This window comes from Nansenia antarctica (genome assembly GCF_963989245.1).
Source record: "Nansenia antarctica genome assembly, chromosome: 3".
Lineage (NCBI taxonomy): Eukaryota > Metazoa > Chordata > Actinopteri > Argentiniformes > Microstomatidae > Nansenia > Nansenia antarctica.
In genome coordinates this window covers 70,922,590-70,934,314 of record NC_137688.1, presented here as the reverse complement: position 1 = coordinate 70,934,314, position 11,725 = coordinate 70,922,590, and the positions used below count along the sequence as shown (strand labels likewise).

The 11,725-nt window shown below is 48.2% G+C and overlaps 1 pseudogene across 1 annotated transcript in view; it reads right to left on the bottom strand.

The window, feature by feature from the left end:
- Window positions 1-2,682: 2,682 nt before the first annotated feature.
- The window catches only part of LOC308153339 (YTH domain-containing family protein 1-like), a 10,863-nt pseudogene continuing 1,820 nt past the window's right edge, over window positions 2,683-11,725 (bottom strand). Inside the window, exons 3-6 of the transcript XR_013938020.1 lie at window positions 8,502-8,599; window positions 6,549-8,373; window positions 5,723-5,767; window positions 2,683-4,590 (exon numbers count right to left, since the gene is read on the bottom strand). The product of XR_013938020.1 is annotated as a YTH domain-containing family protein 1-like (transcript). The remainder of the gene's footprint in view (window positions 4,591-5,722; window positions 5,768-6,548; window positions 8,374-8,501; window positions 8,600-11,725) is intronic.

The window sequence follows — 11,725 nt, the reverse complement described above, 5'->3', positions numbered from 1 at the left end:
GTCCTGCAGGCTGTTGAACCAGGCCTCGTCTTGTGAAACGTATACAAAAATAAGTCTGGACTTTCCTTTAGCGACGTTGATGGAACACATCCCAGGACTCTTTCCTAAACCGTTCTGACCTCAGCAGCATCTTAACGTGTAGCCAAAACCCAGCATTTATGTATGCAGTATAATATTTATTGGGGCGGCTGTGTCTCAGGAGGTAGAGGCTGTGTCTCAGGAGGTAGAGGCTGTGTCTCAGGAGGTAGAGGCTGTCTCTCAGGAGGTAGAGGCTGTGTCTCAGGAGGTAGAGGCTGTGTCTCAGGAGGTCGAGCCGGCGTCTAATGATCGCAAGGTTGGCAGATCTGCGGTTCGAGCCCCGGCTGGCCACATGTCGAGGTGTCCTTGGGCAAGACACTGAACCCCAAAATTGCTCCCAGTGAGCGGGCCGGCGCCTTGCATGGCAGCTTGGCCGCCATTGGTGTGTGAATGTGTGTGTGAATGGGTGAATGAGAGGCCGTTGTAAAGCGCTTTGGATAAAGGCTATATAAGTCAGTGTATATAAGTCAGTCTGTATAAGTCAGTCTATATACAGTTGAGGCCAAAATTATTAGCCCCCCCTTGTGAAATCAGACAAAACCCATGATTTCTCCATGGAAATGACCATTAACAACAAGTGTTTATAGTGTATTTGTTTCCAAAATAATAAAGACAAAATGTCCACTAAGTTTGATTAGGATATTTTATTGATGCACTGAGTTGAAACAAGAAACGGCAAAAATGACACGTCCAAAATTATTAGCCCCCTGGCCATTAATAGTCAATAGTGTACCCTTTCTGAGCCACAACTGACAAAAACCTTTTAGAGTAGTTCTTTACTAGGTTGGCACAGGTCTCTCGAGGGATTTTTGGTCATTCTTCCATTGCAAATGGTTCCAGCTGGTCCAAACTGCGTCGGTTTCCGAGCATGGACATTCACTTTGAGCACCCGCCACAGATTCTCAAAGGATTGAGATCTGGGCTCTGCGCGGGCCACTCCAGGACCTTGGTTTTGGTGTCCTTTAGGAACTGTTGGACCAATGTATTGATGTATGCTTTGGGTCATTGTCTTGTTGGAAGACCCAGTGACGACCTAAGCCTAGACTAAGAGCAGATTTCTTCATATTATCCCTCAAAATGTCAACATAGTTTTCTTTTTTCATGATGCCATGCACCTGAACAAGGCTCCCTGTGCCTGAGGCTGCAAAACAGCCCCACAGCATGATGCTCCCACCACCACGATTAACTGTGGGAACTGTGTTCTTAGGGTTGAAGGCCTCTCCCTTTCTTCGCCAGACATAAGCAACATCCATGTGCCCAAACAGTTCCAGTTTAGTCTCATCAGACCAAAGCACAGATTTCCAAAACTCATCTTTACCTTTCAAATGTTTACGGGCAAACCTCAGTCTAGCTCTGATGTGCCGCTCTTTGAGTAAAGGGGATCTTCTGGGATGATGGCCCTGAAGCACACCACGATGAAGAGCCCTCACAACTGTATTCCTTGAAACATCAACTCCACAAGAGGGCAGGTCAGCAACAATCATCTTGGCAGAATCAAGGACCCCAATTGAAATAAGCCAGTGGCTTTCTTGGGTTTTTATCCTGTTAGTTGACCTTGTATGTAATATGTACTTTCATGTACCTACTTCTGCAAATCTTCTAATAAAGTTTTCAATCAATCAATCAAAAAGATGTCCTTGGTGTCTTGCTGACATCTCTGACTATTTTCCTCTCCAGAGTTCTTGAAATCTTGAGCTTTCGACCACGCCCCAGGTTTGTTTCTTACAGAATGTGTCTCCTTGTACTTAGCAATGATGCAACGTACAGCGGTTCTAGACACTGAGACGCTTGGAAATGGCAGTGTTGCCTTCCGCCTTATCATGAGCCTCCACTATATTCTTTCTGAGCTCAAGACTGATTTCCTTTGTCTTTGGCATGGTGAGTAAGAGTAGTAGTATAGTCCCTCTCAATAATGTGTTCAAGTGCCCTGTTTCTTGGAGTGCTTTTATGCTAATTGAATGCTCAGGTGTTGTTAGGAAGCCAATTGACTGTACAGGTGTGGTTTGAAATCTGATTGGTTGCTTAGGTGTGTTTTTAAAGCAAATATTCACATGGGGGCTAATATTTTTGACCACCCCATTTTTCACTATATTTGATATAAAGCAAGCCTAAAAACTTATTTTATATTCCAAAATGTACCAAAAGCTAATAAATAGCACTGGTGAATGTTTGATTATATAAAGTTTTGGCAAACATTGGGAAGAATTTTAGGAAAATTTTCCATAATTCCTGGGGGGCTAATAATTTTGGCCTCAACTGTAAGTCAGTCTATATAAGTCCATTCACCAATACCATTTAGCTCTTATCCAGAGTGACTCAGATCAGACAGGACCAACCACACCCTCTCATTGACTAAATAAGCAGACATCAGGGGAGGCTGGTGGAGGTAGAAGCCGTAGGCCTGTCCTCTGATTTCTACCTCCCCACAGGGGGGTACTCCATCAACGTCGCCAAAGGAAAAGCCAGGCTTATTTTTGATAAATCTCAAAACATAAGCCTGGATTTTCCTTTAGTGACGTTGATGGAATACCCCCCCAGGTCTCAAAGAAAGAAAGAAAGCCAAAGTCTCACACAGCCAACCAATCAGACGCCAGGAACAACAGATAATATACCTTTAATGACCATGATCAAATCTAAGCATGTGATAGATAGTGACCGTTAGTACAATGCATATTTAATTCAGGGGGTGATTTAAACGCTTTGTTCTCTTAAATTTTCATATAATATTTCTTTCTCGTGAATAAATTTCCAATCCCGTTATATAAATCTGATTTCTCTCAATAATCACACTGCCTCCCTCTCCTTTGTCTTTCACACTCGCATACAGACACACACAGTACAGCAAGCAGGGCCAAAAGAAAAGTCACACACAGATACCATATAGACTATTCTCTGGGGTTCCGTACACTTGACAAGAAGAAGAAATCAGTAACATTAGTATTATTATTTAAAAAGGTTACACATCTGAGGCCATCCTCAGTTAGGCCTTGCCAGAACATTACAGCTTAACATCTGTGAGGGTGGGGGGGGGGAGGATGAGGGTGGGGGGGGGGGGTGGTGGAGATGAGGGTGGGGTGGAGTATGAGGGTGAGGTGGAGGGGGAGGGTGGGGTATGAGGTGGAGGGTGAGGATGAGGGTGGGGTGGAGGGTGAGTAGAGGATGAAGGTGAGGAAAAGAGTGAGGTGGAGGGGGAGGATGAGGGTGAGGAAGAGGGTGAGGGTGAGGTGAGGGTGGGGTGGAGGGTGAGGGAGGGTTATAGCCACAGTTTAGTTCTGTTAAGAAAGGACAAGGAGCGGAGACAGAGAGTGACAGACCTAGGTTGGTTTGAGAAGAAGCGCTACATGCTACATTTGTCCTCCCCAACATGACTCATCAGCACCCCCTGGTGGAACGGCCGGGGAACACAGAAAAGTTAACAGTTATGATTTTTTTAAAAACAACAACAACAAGGAAAAAAAAGAAGCCAACGTTATCCTATGGTCTGACTGAGAACCTGAAGTCAGCAGTTTGTTTGTGTTCCACCCCCCCCCCCCATCACGGAGAGAGACGGAGAGAGGGAGAGAGAGAGAGAGAGAGAGACCTTGGAGAAAGGACGTTCTCTACAACATCTTTTCCCTGAATCTTGCATTGACACACTTGAGGTACGGTACAGAGTTTGAGACTTGCTGCTGCTGGAAAATGAAATGTTAAGGCTCCTCTCTGGACCAAACAAAAAGAAGAAGAAGAAGAAAAGAAGGAAATGAAAACGTCTCTTCAACATAATCGGGTTGTCAGAAGAACAGTGATCAGCCCCAGTCCTCCATTACCCCAACAGATCAACCGACAACATTTCTGATGTCACAACTTGTGATGTCACAATGAGGTCACATGACCACCTGTCTCAGCGGACCACCAGGGACAAAACTGGCCTCCTCTCGATTCTGCTAAAATAAAACTGGCCGAGTTTAACAGTTATCAGTTATCAAACGTCTGTCAAGAAGATTCAGTAAAACGCTGCGTTCACACGCTTCCCAGAAATAATCAGAACGACCGACACGAGCAACTAGACGTCCTCCACCACTCACACCGTCACAGGAACACTCACTGAATATCAGCAGCATGTTGTTAAGAGACTTTACAGTCGTGCAGATATTTTGTTAATTAATCAGAATCGATAAGGATGTCAGTGAGGGAGCAAATAATGACCTGCAGGCAATTTCTTTTTAATAAAACAGAAAAGAGTCAAAACTAAAACAATGAAGCGTTTTGATTGGTGGGACTGGCTTCATCCCTGCACGCAGCTCGGTGGCGGGGCCCGGGGGACCAGGAGCTCGGGGGCTCACAGTCTGTCGTGGGCCAAAGTCATCGAAATTAAATAGAAAAAAAACATTAGTAGTTTCCAATTTCTTTATGTCCTCATTCTTCTGGTTTCAATCTAAATTCCAATATGTCCATCCGCTGTCCAACCGCTGTCCATCCGCTGTCCAACCGCCAAGCAGCCGTCTTCTATTGTTTACTTCGATTTTGGCGTTCCTTGGGAGGGGAGGGGGAGGGGAGGTGGAGGAGGGAGAAATAACACAATCAGAACTAGGGGTGGGCATCAATGATCGATGATCGATTAATTGATCGATAAGGTCTTGGTCGATCACAAAATATTTTGCTCGATAATCGTTTTTTATTTTATTTTATTTTTTTATAATAATAATAATAATAATAATGGAAATTAGTTTGTCCACGTTATGTGTGAGAAATTAACTTTGCATTTGCCTTCGCATTGAATTTCGCAACGCAGTACGGCATGGCGGAAGTTCCCGTACGTTAGTGTAACCTGACTCCGGTCAGCGCCATGGCACAGCTCCTCGGGGAGCAATACGCAGCAGGTGCAAACTTCGAAACCGAAGTTTGCACCTTTCTGAGGGAGCCTTCTGCGGGCCTGAACTGCGACCCAACTGACTGGTGGAAATTAAACGAAAGAAGGTTTCCTCGGTTGGCCAAATTAGCGCGGACCTACCTCTGCATCCCCGCAACCTCGAGCGAGTGTTTTCTGCGGCTGGCCTAACTGTCACCAGATTGCGTTCGTCTCTCACCCCTGAACATGTTAACATGATCATCTTTTTGAACAAGAACCAGTAGGCCTGCCGCCTACAGTCTCTCGCTGGAGTTTAAATTTAAGTTAAGCTGGACGCTCTTAAGGACACTAACGTTTTCAGTCATCCTCCTATTTGTGAGTAACTGTTTTTTTACTGCTCCTATGGTGAGTTACTTATTTTCTATATTTTTATTTATAATGTAAAATGTGTTTTTAAGTTAAACAATTTAGGCTACTCACTGCCTTGTTTAAGAGGATTGTTATCTGACTGTAGTGTCTAGTTAATGTGAATGAATGAATGTGTGCATTGTGCAATTCTGCAATAGCAACACAAATAAAGTTTTTTCCCCAAGGAAAACATGCTTGTTATTTCTGCCCTAGTTTTTTTTTTTTTTTGTTATGAAAAAAAAAGCTTATTGATTAATCGATAATTGATCGTTAATTCGTTACGATTATCGGAAAAAAAATGTTGATCGTTTGCCCAGCCCTAATCAGAACACTATCAATACATCACTGGGGAGGCTGGCGGAGTTAGAACAGGAAGTACAACAGGAGAGGAACAGGAAGCTGCTGTACCTGATCCAGCCGCGGGCGGGGCTGTAGGGGCGCGGGCTCGTACGTCTGCGGGGGGGGGGGCAGAACAGGAGGGGGGGGGGGGCAGAAGAGGAAGGTTAGTGATGGTGAGACCCAAAACTACACGACATCACAACTGTACATTCCTCTAAGTAACAACACAACATACTGACATTGGCCCCCAAAAAGTCAAACAAATACCAACTATTTATCATAACTTAGTTCATGTTGAGAATCCCTGATCAGTTTCTCCACCCTAAACTCCAGTGAACCACATCCATGTTCAGCTGACAGGGATCTTCTGGATCACCAGGGATCTCCTGGGTCAACAGGGATCTCCTGGGTCAACAGGGATCTCCTGGGTCAACAGGGTTCCTACACATTTCAACAAGTACATTTTAAGACCTTTTGGACCTTTTTGAATAGAATTTTAGACCTATTTGCAGCACCATATGATAGCTTTTTGTCATCCTCGAGGTGATGAAATTAGGGATTTCACTGCCATACAGACAAAAAAGGAAGCGAATTGCCATTTTTTGGGTTCCAGCTTGATTCATTTCCGCGTTAATAGATGTGGTCAGACTAATTTCCTTGCAGGATCTCATTTTTAAGACCTAGCACCTAATTTTTAAACAGAATAACAGACATTTGGGACATTTTTAGGCCTTATATTTTGGATTGCTGGATTTTAGACTTTAAGGTTTTTTAAGACCAGCGCGGGACCCTGAACAGGGATCTCCTGGATCAACAGGGATCTCCTGAATGAACAGGGATTTCCTGGATCACCAGAGCTCTAAGGAAGGAATCCAGCAGTTTGAGGGATAATTACCTTCCTCACCACCTCCTCCTCCTCCTGCCTCTTCTCGTAGTGGGAGAAGTCGTCGAAGATGGAGGTGGTGTGCTTGTAGGTGGCGATGATCTTCAGCACCTGCTTGGCCTTCTCCAGCGGGACCTCCTGGGTGTCCCGGGAGTTGGTCACCGGCTTGTTGTCGTTGTTCTCCAGGCGGATGTGGCGCAGCTGGCTGTTGGGCACGTCCTTGACGAACAGCCAGTCCACGTCGAACTTGCCCTTCCACTTGTCCTGCGCCCACACTCCCGCGCTGGTGCCGTAGTCCACGGGCGAGCGCATCTCCGCCACGCCGCAGAAGTGGCCGCTGCCGTTGACGCTGTACAGCAGGTAGACGGGGCCCTTGGCGCCCAGGGCCCGGAAGGCGCCGTCCAGCCGCTTGTTGCCGTGCTCCGTGCTGCACCAGATGCTGTACTTGATGGAGCGGTGGATGTCGTCCTCCGAGTAGCTCTTGATGATGAACACGCGGCCGTTCTTCAGGTTCCACTCGAACTCCTTGGGGTTATAGGCGTGGCCCGCGCGCAGCTTCTCCAGCACCGGGTGGTTCTCCAGCCCCGGGCCTGGTCCCCCCGGTCCCGACCCGGGAGGAGGCAAACCCCCCCCTCCCCCACCACCACCACCACCTCCGTTCCCCACCCCACCACCAGAAGAGCCGCCGCAGCCGCCGCCGCTGTCCAAGTTGAAGCCGGGGTTGCGGTTGCGCGGGGCGACCCAGCGGGTCTGAGATGGGGGGGGGGCCGAGGTGTGGTGGTGGTGGTGGTGGTTCTGGTAGGACTGGGGGGGAGGAGGGGGGGGGGCCCTGCTGCTGCAGGGTCATCTGCTGCTGCACCAGGGACTGCTGCTGCTGGTGCTGGTGTTGGTGGGGGGGCGGGGGGAGGCCGTGGTGGGGGGGGAAGTGTGCGTTGGCGTGGTGGGAGTGCATCTGCTGCTGCTGATGTTGCTGCTGGTGCTGCTGGTGGTGGTGGTGGGGGGCCAGCGGGAGGGGGGGGGGCACCTTGTTGACGTGCGGACCCTTGTTGTCCCAGGTGCCGATGTCCATGTTGTGTTTGATGGGCGGCGGGGGCAGCGCCCCCCCGGGCATGAGCAGGCCTGGCTTGGCCTTGGCCTTCATCTGCGGGGGCTTGGCCGGCTTGCTGGCGATGGCGGCCCAGGACGTGGGCTTGGGGGGGGGCATGCCGATCGGCGTCCCGCCCCCGCCGCCACCGCCGTTACCCGCGGCAACAGCCCCCACCGCCATGGGACCTCCACAGCCGCCGCCGATCACGGAGCCCACCACGCTCTTCACGCTACCGCCCACCACGTCCCCCCCCCCCAGGCCCCCCACCTTCAGCCCCAGCATGCCGTGCTCCAGGCTGTTCATGGCCCCTGGCGCCTTGCTCAGGGTGTCGCTGTGGAAGCCCGTCTGGCCCTCGGGCACCAGCGTGCCCCCCAGGGAAGAAGGCGGGTAGCTGTAGCTGCCCCCCCCGCCGCCGCCGTACGCAGAATTCTGAGTCTGCTGCTGCTGCTGCTGCCCCCCCCCCTGAGAGCCGCCCGTGGCCCCCCATGCGGAGAATGCCGGGTTCTCCGGGAAGAAGTTGAAGCGGTGGTGGGGGTAGATGCTGCTGCCCAGCCCCCCCGGCTGGCCGAACACTGTGTCGTGCATGAAGTGGTGGTCCCCGTTGCTGAGGGGGGCGTAGGGGGTCAGGTAGGGGATGGGGGGGTCCCCACCCGTGGACCAGGGCGCCTCACTGAGCGGGTAGGGGAAGCCGATGGACGGGGCGTAGTAGCTGGGCATGTACGGGTCGCTCATGGACTGGTAGCTGTTGTTCTGGAACGACCCCACGGACACACAGGGTGAGTCAGGGTGTTAACACACACACACACACACACACACAGACACACAGACACACACACACGCGCACGCACGCGCGCACACGCACACACAACCCCCCTCACCTGGTTAGACTGGCCGGTGAGATAGGGTTCAAAGTCGTTGTCATGGAGAGCAGTTTCCTTCTGGTGGAGGGAACCATTCTGCACTGAAACCGGAAAGACTGTGATGGGAGGTTAATCATCAATGTTTCAGCCATAGAAAGACTGTGTGATAGGAGGTTAATCATCAATGTTTCAGCCATAGAAAGACTGTGATAGGGGAGTTAATCATCAATGTTTCAGCCATAGACAGACAGTGATAGGAGGTTAATCATCAATGTTTCAGCCATAGACAGACTGTGATAGGGGAGTTAATCATCAATGTTTCAGCCATAGACAGACTGTGATAGGGGAGTTAATCATCAATGTTTCAGCCATAGAAAGACTGTGATAGGGGAGTTAATCATCAATGTTTCAGCCATAGACAGACTGTGATAGGGGAGTTAATCATCATGTTTCAGCCATAGAAAGACTGTGTGATAGGGGAGTTAATCATCAATGTTTCAGCCATAGAAAGATTGTGTGATAGGAGGTTATACATCAATGTTTCAGCCGTAGACAGACCATGATAGGGGAGTTAATCATCAATGTTTCAGCCATAGAAAGATTGTGTGATAGGAGGTTATACATCAATGTTTCAGCCGTAGACAGACCATGATAGGGGAGTTAATCATCAATGTTTCAGCCATAGAAAGACTGTGTGATAGGAGGTTAATCATCAATGTTATTTATCAACACATGCAGGTGAACGCACACGCTATTTACCTTCAAAGGCATCACTACTATAGATATATACAGTAGTAGTATAGTACTACTTTTTAATATTGCCTTTAAATTACTAAATAATGACATGTTGATTATATAATGATTAAAGCCCTTTGAGCTGCAACGTTTGCAGGAAAAGTGCTATACAAAGGTTATTATTATTATTACAGCGCTAATTGTACTGACTTATATAGCTCCTTATTCCAAAGCTCGATCTGCCGACCTTGCGATCATTAGACGCCGGCTCTACCTCCTGCACCACAGCGCAACCCCCCCCATCACACAGTCTTACAGTGTTATAACACACTACAGTACTATTACATTTTACATTAGGGATGCAACCTCAGCAAATATGTTCAAGTCAAGACTAAAAACCCATCTTTTTAATATTGCCTTTAATATTGACTCTAAATAATTAAATTAAGATTATAAAAACCCATCCTTTTAATATTGCATTTAAGTTACAAAATAATTAAATAACATTATGATTACATAAAATTAAAGCATTTTGAGCTGCAACGTTTGCAGGAAAAGCGCTATACAAATAACGTTATTATTATTATTATTACAGCATTATAATTACACAAATAAAGCAACAATCTGAATCTGACATCATGCCCCCCGACTCAACACACACACAATCATGAAATGTGTTTGTATTAAATAAATAAATGCAGTTGTGATGGTCATGCTGTGTAGGACAGAGGCAGGTCTGTCTGTCTAACCCTCAGGTGTGTGACTAGGTCTGTCTGTCTAACCCTCAGGTGTGTGACTAGGTCTGTCTGACCCTCAGGTGTGTGACTAGGTCTGTCTGTCTAATCCTCAGGTGTGTGACTAGGTCTGTCTAACCCTCAGGTGTGTGACTAGGTCTGTCTGTCTAACCCTCAGGTGTGTGACTAGGTCTGTCTGTCTAACCCTCAGGTGTGTGACTAGGTCTGTCTAACCCTCAGGTGTGTGACTAGGTCTGTCTAACCCTCAGGTGTGTGACTAGGTCTGTCTAACCCTCAGGTGTCTGGCTGTCTAACCCTCAGGTGTGTGACTAGGTCTGTCTGTCTAACCCTCAGGTGTGTGACTAGGTCTGTCTAACCCTCAGGTGTGTGACTAGGTCTGTCTAACCCTCAGGTGTGTGACTAGGCCTGTCTAACCCTCAGGTGTGTGACTAGGTCTGTCTGTCTAACCCTCAGGTGTGTGACTAGGTCTGTCTGTCTAACCCTCAGGTGTGTGACTAGGTCTGGCTGTCTAACCCTCAGGTGTGTGACTACAGTGTTTCCTCCAGGAATTTTTACAATGGTGGCGGGTAGCGTTGACCGCGCGCGCGCGATTTTTTCCGCGTGCACGCGCGCTCAAAACAACGACGTAATTTCAGCCAAAACTCGAGGATGGCCCAAAAAAATAAAATGTTTTCCCGTACTTCTCCCGTGTGTCTCTTATTGTCTGTGTCTGCATGTTTTTCCAGCATGTAATTACGTTGTCAATAAAAAATTCGTCTCCCCTTCTTTTCATTATCATTATGGAGGCTTTATGGTTGTTGTAACTATTATGGGAAGCGGTTGACACAGTAGCCGCTTTTCGTGTACGCTGCAGTGGATCCCTTCACAACGCAGAAGAAAGAGGAGAGAGAAAACATTGTCAATGTGCAGGGAAGAATCATGTATCAGCAGGGTTCAACAGTAACGCTTGCCTGGGGCAAGTAAAAAAATTCGCCGGGTTTGTTTGCGCGAGCCCGAAGACGCTGCTGGATCCTGGATCTGTTTACCTGTGTGCAGGAAGAAAAACAGACGGAGCAGGCGCCAGACCAGACTAGATGATTGTGGAGTGAAGAGATTATTAAAGCGTACGCGATGCGACGGGTGATCGACAAGCACGTACACTTTCATAATATCTTCACTCCACGATCATCTAGTCTGGTCTGGCGCCTGCTCCGTGTTCTTCCTGCACACCGATGCACAGATCCAGGATCCAGCACCGTCGTCGCGCATATTGTAACATTTGAAGTAGTTTGTAGACTACACGCAGCCTAGATGTATTCGACCAATCACAAAACAGTTTTGCAAGCGCGTCGCTTCGCGCTTGTGGGTGTGTCTAGCGCTGTGAAGGTCTGAAAAGCGGCCTAATTTTTTTTTTTTTTTTTTGAGAAATCTGAATGGTGGCGGAGGAAATTCCATCGTGGCGGCCCGCCACGATGAAATGCATGTAGAGGAAACACTGGACTAGGTCTGTCTGTCTAACCCTCAGGTGTGTGACTAGGTCTGGCTGTCTAACCCTCAGGTGTGTGACTAGGTCTGTCTGTCTAACCCTCAGGTGTGTGACTAGGTCTGTCTAACCCTCAGGTGTGTGACTAGGTCTAGCTGTCTCACCCTCAGGTGTGTGACTAGGTCTGTCTGTCTAACCCTCAGGTGTGTGACTAGGTCTGTCTGTCTAACCCTCAAGTGTGTGACTAGGTCTGTCTGTCTAACCCTCAGGTGTGTGACTAGGTCTGTCTG